At 43.3% G+C, this 15,035-nt stretch overlaps 1 protein-coding gene across 2 annotated transcripts in view; it reads left to right on the top strand.

Annotated features, from left to right (window-relative positions):
• Nucleotides 1–4,918: 4,918 nt before the first annotated feature.
• LOC137321502 (probable G-protein coupled receptor 139) overlaps nt 4,919–15,035 on the top strand; it is a 40,212-nt gene continuing 30,095 nt past the window's right edge. For both annotated transcript variants that reach the window (XM_067983897.1, XM_067983895.1), the window contains exon 1: nt 4,919–5,415. The gene's annotated coding sequence lies outside the window, so the exon portion shown is untranslated. The remainder of the gene's footprint in view (nt 5,416–15,035) is intronic.

Raw genomic sequence — 15,035 nt, 5'->3', positions numbered from 1 at the left:
CTGAACACTTTGGTTGCCTTGGCAACGGGCAGTTGAAAAGACTATCTGTAATCACCAGGTATTGTTCTGTGATTTATAAATGCGAGAGGTTCGAGGATTTCTTGACATTCACCTGAGGAAGGAGGAAGCCTCCGAAAGCTTGTGAATTTTAAAATAAAATTGTTGGACTATAACTTGGTGTTGTAAAATTGTTTACAATTGTCAACCCCAGTCCATCACCGGCATCTCCACATCATGTAATAGGTGAGGCAGACAGTGAAATGCATTTCAGACAGCAATGTTTGGATATCGGCATTTAACTGCGCATCTGCTCCTCACCTGAAGTTGCTGTACCATTTACACAGAGATAACCGCGAGCGCCATTAGCCTTACCGTTACTTTGACGGCAAATTCTGGCCCACTGTTTATAATAGAGATGGAGCAAAAAAGGAGTGAAAATGAAAAGGTGGATGACAGTTGAAGAGCTTTTATATTGTGGAAGGATGAGGCAAAATGTGCAAAAAGGATATCGAGGCACTGGAGAAAGTTATAACCTCTCTGTTCTGGTAATTTGTAAATCTTTTTTGCACTATCAGGAAAGACTGAACAGTCCGTGATGAAGCAATCCGTGCCCGCGTGCAACAAGACCTGGACAACATCCAGCCTTGGGCCAATAAGTGGCAAATAACATTCATGCCAGACAATGACCATCTTCAACAAGAAAGAGTCTAACCATCTCCCCTTGACATTCAACAGCATTACCATCGCCGAATCCCCCACCATCAACATCCTGGGGATCACCATTGACCAGAAACTTAACTGGACCAGCCACATAAATACTGTGGCTATAAGAGCAAGTCAGAGGCTGGGTATTCTGCGGCGAGTGACTCACCTCCTGACTCCCCAAAGCCTTTCCACCATCTCCAAGGCACAAGTCAGGAGTGTGATGGAATACTCTCCACTTGCCTGGATGAGTGCAGCTCCAACAACACTCAAGAAGATCGACACCATCCAGGACAAAGCAGCCTGCTTGATTGGCACCCCATCCACCACCCTAAACATTCACTCCCTTCACCACCGGTGCACTGTGGCTGCAGTGTGTGCCATCTACAGGAAGCAATGCAGCAATTCCCCAAGGCTTCTTCAGCAGCACCTCCCAAATCCGCAACCTCTACCACCTAGAAGGACAAGGGCAGCAGGCACATGGGAACAATACCACCTACATGTTCCCCTCCAAGTCACACACCATCCTGACTTGGAAATATATCGCCGTTCCTTCATCGTCGCTGGGTCAAAATCTTGGAACTCCCTTCCTAACAGCACTGTGGGAGAACCTTCACCACACGGACTGCAGCGGTTCAAGGCGGCTCACCACCACCTTCTCAAGGGCAATTAGGGATGGGCAATAAATGCTGGCCTTGCCAGTGACGCCCACATCCCATGAACGAATTTAAAAAAACAGGCTGGGGCTCTCCTCTAGAAAAGAGAAGGTTGAGGGGTGACCTAAAAGGGGTGTTTAAAATTATGATGGGGTTTGAAAGCGTAGACGTAGAGAAGATGTTTCCACTTGTGAAGGAATCCAATACTAGGTGTTATAAATATAAGATAGCCGCTAATAAATCCAATAAAGAATTCAGGAGAAACTTCTTTACCCAGACAGTGGTTAGAATGTGGAGCTTGCTACCACAAAGAGTAGTTGAGGTGAATAACATAGATGCCTTTAAGGGGAAGCTAGATAAGTACATGAGGGAGAAAGGAATAGAAGGATATGCAGATAGGTTGAGATGAAGTAGGGTGGGAGGAGGCTCGTGTGGAGCATAAACACCGGCATAGACCAGTCGGGCCAAATGGCCTGTTTCTGTGCTGTAAATTCTTTAAATTCTATGTAAAAGAGTTTTCAGGATAACTATAGCCATCTTATTAACAAAATTGTTGCATTGCATACAGTGATCGCAATATACAGTTCACAGCAACTACTGCAAAATTCAATTTTAGCATCAACTATTTTATATTTTAGTCAGACTTTAAAAATATTTCTGCTTCACGACACTAAAGTGGTGATGTGCTACTTTAAATCTACATTTCAACAGTTAATGTTTTGCAGCGCACGATGTATTCACAAATACTATAACTATATTTTACTTATCACGCCGTTAAAAGGATACTTAGCCTGGAATGGACAAGCCCTAACTTTTTGTGACGAGTTTAGACCGTATCTGTGATATGAGTGCAGGAACTTCACGCCGTTCAATACATTTGAACACGGGGCCAGAGGTCGAGATGCCGTTTTCGTGCAGCTTACGGAGGATCAGCGTTAACTCGAGCAGCAACTACCAGATTTTTGCATTTTACTGCCTGATTTGCACACAAATAATAGTGAGCACCGTTAGCCTCACCGTTATTTTGACAGTAAAATCTGGCCCAGTATTTTGTGATCATGGAAGCTGCCATTAAGGCCCATAAAGTCGTGCCATTAAGCTTGAGTGTGCCACGTTAGCATCTTGCTTGCTTTCTTGAGGCGTAATGATGTTCAAAATAAAAACTGACTTATTAATTTTCTCCAAATTTAGCCTGTTGTTTTGCAGTATAATTCCACCCCCCACCCCCCAATTTTCTCCCAGTTTTTGATGCCAAAAATGACAACTAGAAAAAACCCAGAATTTTGAATCACCAATGTAAACTGAATTTAAAGGTCCTTATCAATTAAGAGATTCAGTGTTTGCAAATTCAGAAGGATTTGGAGATGATTTCTGCTGAAAGGTCAACATCCGAAATATTGGGTTTTTTTCCCTCTCACAGAGGGTCATTAGGACAGGGAATGCTTTGTCACAAGTGGTTATTGAGGCAGCATCCGTTAAAATTCAATTGGATAGGTATTTGAAAAGGAAGAATATAAAAGGATACTGGGAAAGGGCAGGGGAATGAGATGAACAAACAGCACCAGTTGTAGAGTTGACATCAGCACAGGGGCAACGGCTCCAAATGTCTTCCTTCTGTGTTGTAATATCTTTTTTTAAAAAAAAAACAGATGCTGAAGAAAGAAGTTAGTTATATAACTCCTGATCACATCCATAAAACATCGCAAAGCCCTTCACAACCAATGACTTTTGAATTGTGCTGTCTGTTACTCAGGCAAAGACAAAATTTTCAGTTTTTATATCAAATCTTTCTGTGTTTGCCATTTATCTATTTTTATCTGGGCTTGTGGGCTTAGAATGGTGATGAATTTTACTTAAATTGACACTGAGATGCCCATATTTTGGATTTTATGACCATGTACTACTCTGATGTGTGATGTGAGCCAATTTGTAGGTGAGTTATTCGTGCCAAGGTTATGATGTGTAACATTGAAAACTCCTTTTAAGTTTCTTTATACATATCTAGCTGAATTCCTGTGGTTACCATGCACTAACCAAGGAATGAGTCCAGGCCATACATATTACAGCGACATGCATGGGGAGATGTGAAACGACATTACTAGTCGATAAGATTACAATAGATGGCAAACCCCAGACTGAAGGCAGTCACTCAGGTCCATCTGAGAGTACAAAACTCAGCCTCATTCCCATTCCCACAATCCACATTTTTTGTGCACTTTATTTATTTTTAATGATTGGGAATAAAAATCACCACATACCACAAATAGAAGAAAATAATCCTTTATGATAGGATCAAAAGAGTAATATGTTAGAAATGACTTGGCAATAATAGAGTGAATGCTTCATTTATTCTAAACAAGTAAGTTCCATTATAGCAGTGGACAGAGGAATGCTGTACAGATATGTTAAGCATCCAGCCATCATTATTGCCGATGGTAATTTCTAGCTGTGTGTTTAAAGTTTTAAAAATACAAAATGTTTGAAATACACAGCAGAATGACTATTTAATAGATAGGTCACACCCAAATATTAACCTTTCATCAAAACTCAGTTCTAAGGGCTTGTTTCAATTATGTTGATTTGCTCTTAAACCGTCCTAAAGCTATTTAAAAATAAAAATGATATTTTTATTTATATTGGGAAAGCATCCAATCAATCCCTGTCAAAGCCTTGGCCGCAAGGAGGTCTGGGACAGGGACAGATGCTATAGAGAGGTAGTTTAGTCTTGTGAATAGGGAATGCACTGCCAATTGGGATTATCGTGGATGTGTGTTGGAAAAGCTTTCAGTTCACAAATTAACATGATGTTTCTGGATTAGATTCCCAGTGAAAACAACTAGACCCTGTAAACATATTCAAGTCCCCATAGCTAGTTTTATTTTTCTATTTAAAATATACTTCCAGGAAAGATTGAGGGTAATTTTAACTTTTTGCGATAGTAAAATGGGCACTATCAAATTGGAAACAATTATACACCGGCTGATTAAGGGGAATCCATTTACTTCAATAGAAAGGATAATTGGGCGTGGTGTGTATAATGGGTGGATAATTTGATATCTCCCATTTTATACCATTGCCCCAAAGTTAAAATGACCCCCATTATCTTTGTTTCAAATACAGAATTATAATATGCTGGAAAATGCACCAAATAAAGTTAAAGTTTTTGTGGTGGGAGAGAGTGGAAATACCTTCAGACTTCCCTTCAGCAATTTCTAAATATTTTTCCATTGAAAACTGTGTTTTTATGTACTTTGATTTTTTTAGAAATTGAATGTTGGGCCCCACTGTACTTTGTCTCACTCTTGCCCTCACGTGTCATAAGACCTCTATTCGGGGCTATTTTTTCAGGCTATGGCAGCTTTTTTTGAGCCTACTAGTCAGCATTTTGCTAGTTTCCTAGATGGGCAGGTATCTGCCTGCAGAGGGAGCCTAAGAGAGGGAGATCCTGTGTCTGTCATCTGCTGCAGTGCTCCAATGGTAAAAGTGCTTTAAAAATAGAAAGAACTTACGTTTATAGAACATCCTCAGGATGTCCCAAAGCACTTTAGAGGAGTGGGGCTTGAACGAACCCACGACCTTCTGACTCAGAGGCAATGCTTCCGTTCGCCTTCCCTCTCACTCCTCTCCCCAACTTGAGAGTTCACAATAGATACTTTTAATCACAGGTGAACTTGTCCAATCCGTCTTAACTTTTCCCTCCCGAACGCCTTCCTTCTGACTGCTTGAGCTTCTGCCCCTGCCCAGTTATTTGGGGGAACACCCTGAACGACCGGCTAACGATTTAAAGCCGCGCTGTTAGATTTTGGAGAACCTTTCAGTGAAAAGACTGTGTGAGTGCCGCAGGCTTTCCGTGACTGCAAGGATCCGGTGGTGATCTCAACTGCACTGTAACTAGAGGGAGAGGCTTAGCGAGCAAGGGGGGGAGGCGCAAAGATCAGGACAGGAGCTGTCTCAACTCACAGCTACACTTGGATAAACCCAGCGAGAGGGAGAGGGGGGAAAGGAGCTAAAGATCCAGTCCTTCCCCCCCCCGAACAACAAAACAATCCAAGAGCAGGTAAGAGAGAAGGGCGGAATCACCGTGATCCAAAAGTTTATTTCGTTACTTCATTGACGGGTGAAATTGAATTTAAATGTAAAGAAATGCTTACCTCATGAGCACGGACTGTATACCAAACCCGTAAAATAACCAAAGGTTACTCGTTGGGCTTTGGGGGGAAAACAGTCAGGTTCCTTGATCAAAGTGACTGAACCAAAGGGGTCAGTTTCAGGGAGTGGGTTAATTTCCATTACTGGTGGACAACCTGCTACTGGCCAGTCAGGGGGTCGGTTTGGTTGAGTTTTTGTTTTATAGGAGTGGGACTTGAACCCACGACCTATAGTGTATGTGTGTGTGTATATATATATATATATATATGTGTACATACACACACTAAATCGTTGAGATGGCTGGAAGCTCTCCCTCCTCCCCACCTGGTGCCTGTAGTGCGTTTGATGCAGACTGAAGCCATGTCCGCATGTGTGGCGAGTTCCAACCTATACTAACCGGTCTCTCCTTTTAGGGAGCCGTCCTACACTCTGAAATTATTCCAATTTCACCGACTGTTCTTTTATATGAAAGTCCAGTGTGGAGTGAACTCTGCTCGAGTATGTAGCCTCCAGGTCTACTCCCCCCTCCCCTGTATTCTCTTTACTGAGATATGGAAACAGTGAGGAAGATTACTTTTTTTTAGGAGACGAGTTTGAGAAGGACGTCCCAGGGTTTGGGCTGGTGGCTCTGCTCCTGGGCCTGCGAATATGGTGATTTACAGGTCCAGGGTGGGCTTGTGTTGAGCTTTTAGTTTGATTGGACTGTATGTTTCTTTAGTGGTGCCCAAAAAGGGGCACTTATGCTGATTCTGGTTTGTTCACCTTGTGTCACCCTTATTGTTCTATCAAAATAGGCCCAGCGTTTGGGCGACATTGCTTAATCTCACAAAAAAATCCTGAAATCCCGATACCTCCGGGACTGTCCTATTATGAATTAATCTTGGTAGTATTCAGCTCTTAATATGAACATTTTAACATGACCTCCCACCAGTAGATACTGCTTTGTAAATGGTAGCAGCTGTTAACGTGTTCGGTTCTCGCGTGGTGTTTGTCACTTGATTCTCCTCATGTACACCATCCTTCAGAGGTTGCTCCATTACCTTTTTAAAACCGATTATTTTAACAACTTGTGGGTGTTCCTCACGTGTGCAGACAACCGGAACTGAGATTTTAATTGGAGCACATCTCAATCCCATTATATACACACTGGTGACCCTGAGCTAGTGTGCAGCATTTCGATCTTATCTAGCAACTAAAAAAAAATCTGTTGAAAAAACATTTCTTGAATATATTATTTTAATCCAGTTTTATCCCTGCTAACCCCTGCCCTCCTTTTAAGATCTCTTGATCACATCATGATGTGATACTCCAGTGCAGTACTGAGGGGGTGCTGCACTGTTGGGAGGTGACGCCTTTCAAATGAGTCATTAAACCAAGGTCTCATCTGCCCCCTCAGGTGGATGTAGAAGATCCCATTCAAAGAAAAGTTGTCCTGTTCTGGCCAACATTAATCGCTCAACCAACACCATCAAAAACAGATTACTGATCACTTATCTCATTGCAGTTTGTGGGACCTTGCTAGGCACAATTTAGCTGCCATGTTTGCTCACTTAATAGTAACTTCAAAAGTGAAGCACTTTGGGACACTCTGGGGACGTGAACAACACAAGTAAATGCAAGTTCTTTCTTTTATTCAACACAACTGAATTGATGCTATCTAGAATAGCCTTTACAAACATAGAGTGTAGTTGGTCATGGATGATAGCACTCACCGTTTGGATCAGAAGGTTGTAAGTTCAAACCTCATACTAGAGTTTGAGCTCATAATCCAGGCAGACATTCCAGTGTAGTACTGATCGTCATGGGTGCTGTCCTTTGACTTAAAGGACATTAAACAAGTCCAACTGTTCTGACAGTTCAGGTAGATGTTAAGGAGCCCATAGCACTATTCAAAGGAGGGAGTTGCCCTAGCCAACATTCCTCCCTCAACCAATGCTACCAAATAAAACCCATTAAATTGTCATCGATCTCATCGCTGGTGCAGAACAGGCTGCTGCATTTGTTTATATAGCACGTAACCCCACCAGGGGAAAAAAAAGTTATCTGTTTTTAATACAACTGGTCATTCTCTCTCTTTCTCTTCCTTTCGGATGTTTTTCGCTCTCTCTCTCCCTCTCTTTCTTTGGTTCTGGCCGTTTGTATATTCAGTTGTCTGGGGTATCTAAGGTTTCTTTGTCCGAACACTATTCAATTAATTTGATGGCCTTGATAACGGGCAGTTGGAAAGATTATCTGTAATCACCAGGCATTGTTCTATGACTATAAATGCGGTAACCTTCAGGGAATCCCACACATCACCTGACGAAAGAGAAAGCCTCCGAAAGCTTGTGATTTTCAAATAAAACTGTTGGACTATAACCTGGTGTTGTAAGATTCCTTGCATTTGTACTCCCTTTCTCAGACTCACTTCTGTTTCTCTTTCCTCCACTGTTTTGCTCTCCTCTCCTCCACATCTATCTGTGTCTCTCTTCTCTTCACCCCCCCCCCCCCTTCACTTTCATCTCTCTCTCTCTCTCTCTCTCTCTCTCATTCACTTTCTTCTCTTAATTCTTTCTCCCTCTTGCCTCTTCAACAATTTTCTTTCCACTCTTCTGACAAGGACTGGAGCTGCAGGCTGGGGAAGATGAGGGAGCTGGATTGTAGCCAGGGAGTGGGACTTCAGAAAGAACAGGATTTTAATGAAAAACATAGGAGCAGTGGGAATTCAAGAAGAGTGCGGGGAATGGGATAGTAACAAACAGCTGCTGCTAAATATTGGGTCCAAACATCCAGGCCGGTAACTGCAGTTCAAAAGTAATTTATCATAAAGCACTTTGTTTGAACACGGGAAGGTGTATAAATGCAAATACCCTAGACGGGTGAAATGAATAGAAACAGAGAGGTAGTGAAAGTTCTGCCTCACTGACAATCGCACCTTAGTAATAACAGTATTGTGTATACAGTTAAAATGCTAATAAAAAATCACTATTATTCCAAGATACTTGAGTTTGAAGCAGGAACCATATAAAGTACAGAAAAAATAGCCAACCTGTAAATTTTGTCTGAATTAAATTGAACATTTGTTTAGTTATCACTCACAGAATCATAGAACGGTTACAGTACGGAAGGAGGCCATTTGGCCCTTTGAGCCCCCGCCGGCTCTATGCATGAGCAATCCAATCCTACTCCCCCGCCCTATCCCGGTAGCCCTGCAAATTTTTTACTTTCAAGTAATTATCCAGTTCCCTTCTGAAGGCAGTGATTGAATCTGCCTCCACCATCCCCTCGGGCAGTGCATTCAAGATCCTAACCACTCGCTGTGTAAAAAAAGTTTTCCTTCATGTCACCTTTCGTTCTTTTGCCGATCACCTTAAATCTATGCCCTCTGGTTCTTGACCCTTCCTCCAATGGGAACAGTTTCTCTCTATCTACTCTGTCTAGACCCTTCATGATTTTGAATACCTTTATCAAATCTCCTCGCAACCTTCTCTGTTCCAAGGAGAACAACACCAGCTTCTCCAGTCTATCCACGTAACTAAAGTCCTTCATCCCTGGAATCATTCTAGTAAATCTCTTCTGCACCCTCACTAAGGCCTTCACATTATTCCTAAAGTGTGGTGCCCAAAACTGGACACAATACTCCTGTTGTGGTCGAACCAGTGTTTTATAAAGGTTTGTCATGACTTCCATACTTTTGTACTCTATGCCTCTATTTATAAAGCCCAGGATCCCGCATGCATTTTTAACCGCTTTCTCGTTAATTCTGTCCCGGATTATCGTTTCTAAAAGTTTTTTTTATTCGTTCATGGGTTATGGGCGTCGCTGGTGAAGCCGGCATTTATTGCCCATCCCTAATTGCCCTTGAGAAGGTGGTGGTGAGCCGCCGCCTTGAACCGCTGCAGTCCGTGTGGTGAAGGTTCTCCCACAGTGCTGTTAGGAAGGGAGTTCCAGGATTTTGACCCAGCGACGATGAAGGAACGGCAATATATTTCCAAGTCGGGATGGTGTGTGACTTGGAGGGGAACGTGCAGGTGGTGTTGTTCCTATGTACCTGCTGCTCTTGTCCTTCTTGGTGGTAGAGGTCGCGGGTTTGGGAGGTGCTGTCGAAGAAGCCTTGGCGAGTTGCTGCAGTGCATCCTGTGGATGGTACACACTGCAGCCACTGTGCGCCGGTGGTGAAGGGAGTGAATGATTAAGGTGGTGGATGGGGTGCCAATCAAGCGGGCTGCTTTGTCCTGGATGGTGTCGAGCTTCTTGAGTGTTGTTGGAGCAGCACTCACCCAGGCAAGTGGAGAGTATTCGATCACACTCCTGACTTGTGCCTTGTAGACGGTGGAAAGGCTTTCGGGAGTCAGGAGGTGAGTCACTCGCACAGAATACCCAGCCTCTGACCTGCTCTTGAAGCCACGGTATTTATATGGCTGTTTCAAGAAGGCGGCTCACCACCACCTTCTCGAGGGCAATTAGGGATGGGCAATAAATGCTGGCCTCGCCAGCGACGCCCACATCCCATGAACGAATATTAAAAAAAGTTACGTTTCTGGTCAATGGTGAAACCCCAGGATGTTGATGGTGGGGGATTCAGTGATGGTAATGCCGTTGAATGTCAAGGGGAGGTGGTTAGACCCTCTCTTGTTGGATATGGTCATTGTCTGGCGCGAATGTTACTTGCCACTTATGAGCCCAAGCCTGGATGTTGTCCAGGTCTTGCTACATGCGGGCTCGGACTGCTTCATTATCTGAGGGGTCGCGAATGGAACTGAACACTGTGCAATCATCAGTGAACATCCCCATTTCTGACCTTATGATGGAGGGAAGGTAATTGATGAAGCAGCTGAAGATGGTTGGGCCTAGGACACTAGGTTCCCCACCAATGAGGTTAAACTGACTGGCCTATAGTTGCTGGGTTTATCCTTACACCCTTTTTTGAACAAGGGTGTAACATTTGCAATTTTCCAGTCCTCTGGCACCACCCCCGTATCTACGGATGTTTGGAAGATTATGGCCAGTACCTCCGCAATTTCCACCCTTACTTCCCTTGGCAACCTAGGATGCATCCCATCCTGACCAGGTGACTTATCTACTTTAAGTACAGCTGGCCTTTCTAGTACCTCTTTATCAATTTTTGGCCCATCCAGTATCTCAACTATATCTTCCTTTACTGAGACTCTGGCAGCATCTTCTTCCTTGGTAAAGACAGATGCAAAGTAATCATTTAGTACCTCAGCCATGCCCTCTGCCTCCATGAGTAGATCTCCTTTTATGGTCTCTAATCGGCTTCAACCCTCCTCTTACTACCCGTTTACTGTTTATATGCCTGCAGAGGAATTTTGGATTCCCTTTTATGTTAGCCACCAGTCTATTCTCATACTCTCTCTTTGCCTCTCTTATTTCCTTTTTCACTTCCCCTCTGAATTTTCTATATTCTGCCTGGTTCTCACTTGTGTTATCAACCTGACATCTGTCATATGCCCCTTTTTTCCACTTCATCTTACTCACTATCTCTTTTGTCATCCAGGGAGCTCTGGCTTTAGTTGCCCTACCTTTCTGCCTTGTGGGAATGTACCTAAACTGTACCCGAACCATCTCCTCTTTAAAGGCCGTCCACTGTTCAATTACAGTTTTACCTGACAATCTTTGGTTCCAATTTACCTGGGCCAGATCTGTTCTCATACCACTGAAATTAGTCTTCCTCCAATTGAGTATTTTTACTTTAGAGTGGACCATGTCCTCTGCCATAGCTATTCTTAACCTTATGATACTATGATCGCTGCTCCCTAAATGCTCTCCCACTGACACCTGCTCCACTTGGCCCACCTCATTCCCTAGAACCAAGTCCAGCAATGCCTCCTTCCTCGTTGGGCCGGAAATGTACTGGTCAAGAAAGTTATCCTGAACACACTTCAAAAATTCCTCCCCCTCTTTGCCCCTTATATTATTATTATTATCCCAATCTATATTATCACTACTCTATAGCTTTTGCACCTCTCTGTAATTTCCCTGCAAATTTGCTCCTCTATATCCTTCCCACTAGTTGGTGGCCTATAGAATACACCCAGTAGTGTAATGGCACCTCTATTGTTTCTTAACTCTAAGCAAGTAGATTCTGTCCTTGACCCCTCCAGGACACCCTCTCTCTCCAGCACTACAGTATTCTTCTTAAATCAATACTGCCACTTCCCCTCCCCCCCACTCCTATCTTTCCTGAGCACCTTGTATCCAGGAATATTTTGTACCCAAACCTGCCCTTTTTTGGGCCAGGTCTCCGTTATCGCCAACATCATATTCCCACGTGGCTATTTGCGCCTGCAGCTCACCAACCTTGTTTACCACGCTTCATGCGTTTACACACATGCATTGTAAACCAGTCTTAGACTTTCTTGTACTCTCTCTTAGTCTGATCCCACCTAATACTGTACTATTACTTGCTCCAGTCCTATCTTTCTCCCCCGATCCTTTGTTCCCCTTGTTTCTCCTTTCCAATGCTACATCCTGGTGCCCATCTCCCTGCAAAATTAGTTTAAACCTCCCCCACCCCCCCCACAGCACCAGCGAACCTCCCCGCGAGGACATTGGTCCCAACTCCGATGAGGTGCAACCCATCCGGCCTGTACAGGTCCCACCTTCCCCAGAACTGGTCCCAATGCTCCAGGAATCTAAAGCCCTCCCTCCTGCACCATCTGTCCAGCCACGCATTCATCTGCTCTATTCTCCTATTTCTATACTCACTAGCGCGTGGCACCGGGAGTAATCCGAAGATTACTACCATTTGAGGTCCTGCTTCTTAATCTCTTTCCTAACTCCTTAAAATCTGCCTGCAGGACCTCATCCCTCTCTCTACCTATGTCGTAATCTTTCCGCTCACGGAAAGACAGAGCATGAAACGGTTTGGATAGATTCTGGAACCTTCTCTAAGTTTCTCTCGCAGTGTGGAAGTCCTTGGTATCCACTTGTTGGCTGTCACAGCAGCACAACTGAGGTCATTGTGGAGAACTGCAGTGCGAGTCTGCAACCAACCATTTGTTGGCACTTTGTGTTTAAAACACCACACTAACAATGGGATCCCATTTTACACCTCGCACCAGGTGGTTTTCTCTGTAATTGTTGGACATTCTTGCTTGTCATTGTAATATTTTAAGCTCTCTCTCTAGAGCTGATCGGACTCTGCCCTAGACGTGTATATTGGCCAGTCTTCATTTGGTCAACATACAAATACATGGCAAATTATGTTGTCCATTTCTTACACTTATGAATGAAATGAATAAACTGGTTCCCACAAGATGATTGGTCAAAGCAACAGCTCAGGATGGTAGAGCAATTTACATGAGATTAATTAGTGCAATATCAATAGGGGAATCAAGAACAAGGGGACAAGATCTTAAAATTAGAGCTAGATCATTTAGGAGGGAATTGTAAACAATTTTACAACACCAAGTTATAGTCCAACAATTTTATTTTAAAATCCACAAGCTTTCGGAGGCTTCCTCCTTCCTCAGGTGAATGTGGAAATGAAATCCTCGAACCTTTCGCATTTATAAATCACAGAACAATGCCTGGTGATTACAGATAGTTTTTTCAACTGCCCGTTGCCAAGGCAACCAAAGTGTTCAGACAGATAGGTGTTACCTACAGGGCCACCGAATATACAAACGGCCAGAACTAAAAAAACAGATGATGTGGAGATGCCAATTAAAAAAACAAAGCGAGAGAGGTAGAAACCTAGAAACATCCGGAAGGATGTTTAGGAGGGAAATCAGGAAGCACTTTTTCACACAGTGGGTAGTGGAAATTTGGAATTCTCTCCCCGAACAGACTGTTGATGCTGGGTCAATTGAAACTTTCAAGATTGAGATAGATAGATAGATTTTTGTTGGGTTAGGGTATCAAGGGATATGGAGTTGAGGTACAGATCAGCCATGATCTAATTAAATGGCAGAGCAGGCTCGAGAGGCTGAATGGCCTTCTCCTGTTCCCATATTCTTCATTTGTATTGCATATTGAATGTATTTTTAAGCTCATGGCATTGTGACATTTTATTACAATGTGCTCACTGCAGTACTTGAGAAATTTCTGATGTTCATGGCGCATCATTGTGCTTCTACAGCAATTATATATCCCACTGTAACTGACGCACTTCATATTTAGTGGCATTCAGGTGTGGTATCTGGGTCAGAGCGGATAAATGATGCCAGGTTGGGTACGTGGCGGAGACAGGTTGTGTGTGTGGTGTTCTGAGCTGCAGTCTAGTGAGATTTTCCTAAAGATTCCACTCAGTTAAGTATTGAAACACACTTTTGGTAGGAAGAATAAGGACGCCACATACTACTTGGATAATAAGAATCTAAGTGGGGTAGAGGAGCAACAGGATCTAGGGGTACAGATACACAAATCTCTAAAAGTAGGGATGCGGGTTAATAAGGCCATTTTTAAAAAAAAGCAAACCAAGCACTGGGGTTCATTTCTAGAGGGATCGAATTGAAAAGCAGGGAAGTTATGTTAAACTAGGATGTTGCCAGAACTGAGAGGTTTTACCTATCGGGAAATATTGAACAGGGTGGAGCTCTTTTATCCAGAAAAGAGAAGACTGAGGGGTGACCTGATCGAAGTCTTTAAGATTATGAAAGGGTTTGATAGGGTAGACGTGGAGAAGATGTTTCCATTGTAGGGGAGACCAGAACTAGAGGCCATAAATATAAAATAGAAACTTCTTTACCCAGACAGTGATTAGAATGTGGAACTCACTACCACAAGGAGTAGTTGAGGTGACTAGCATAGATGCATTTAAGAGAAAACTAGATAAGCACATGAGGGAGAAAGGAATAGATGGATTTGCTGATAGGGTTAGATGAAGTATGGAGGGAGGAGGCTCGTGTGGAGCATAAACACCGGCATGGACCTGTTGGGCCGAATGGCCTGTTTCCGTGCTGTACGTTCTATGTAATTTTATGTAACGCTTCACGATAAAGTTGATTTTAGGAACTTGTGGTCCTGGGGTTGAGGGTCAAGGGGTTAGATATGGCAGCAAAGGTGAGGCCTGACAGTGATGGACAGGTGGGACAGAGGGTTAGGTGTGTCGGGGTGGGTCAGGTCTAACGGTAGTGTTTGGCTCTGACGAGGAGGTATCGAGTTTTCAATGGCTGTTGGGAGCGTTGTTTTGGTTACATTTTGGCCAGCTATACTGAAGACTCTTAGTTTTCGGCTGACAGCAGCTAAATTTACAATTTTTTTTTGTGATTTCAACTTATTCCGTAACTATTTTAGTTCCTTGACGAGTATGAAGCCAACGTAACGAAAGGTGTGCCCTGGAAGTTAGTGCCAGTGGGACTAAGGGGAGTCTTGGCACATACAACTGGCATAAGAAATCTCGTACTAACAAGTCGTTTTCACTAATGGGCATCACAGACACTGAAATAATCGCCTCAGTCAGCGAACGTGCCTGAAAGGGGGAAAATATGGGGCATAATGTTTTCATTAATGATTCCCGAGGATTAGAATGGTGCCCTAGGGCTCGAATACATCATTACAATGGTTAGGACCATCTGTTTCTAC

Source organism: Heptranchias perlo, chromosome 5, assembly GCF_035084215.1.
Source record: "Heptranchias perlo isolate sHepPer1 chromosome 5, sHepPer1.hap1, whole genome shotgun sequence".
Classification (NCBI taxonomy): Eukaryota; Metazoa; Chordata; class Chondrichthyes; order Hexanchiformes; family Hexanchidae; genus Heptranchias; species Heptranchias perlo.
Note: the sequence above shows the minus strand (reverse complement) of the source record. Positions and strands in the feature narration are given on the sequence as shown.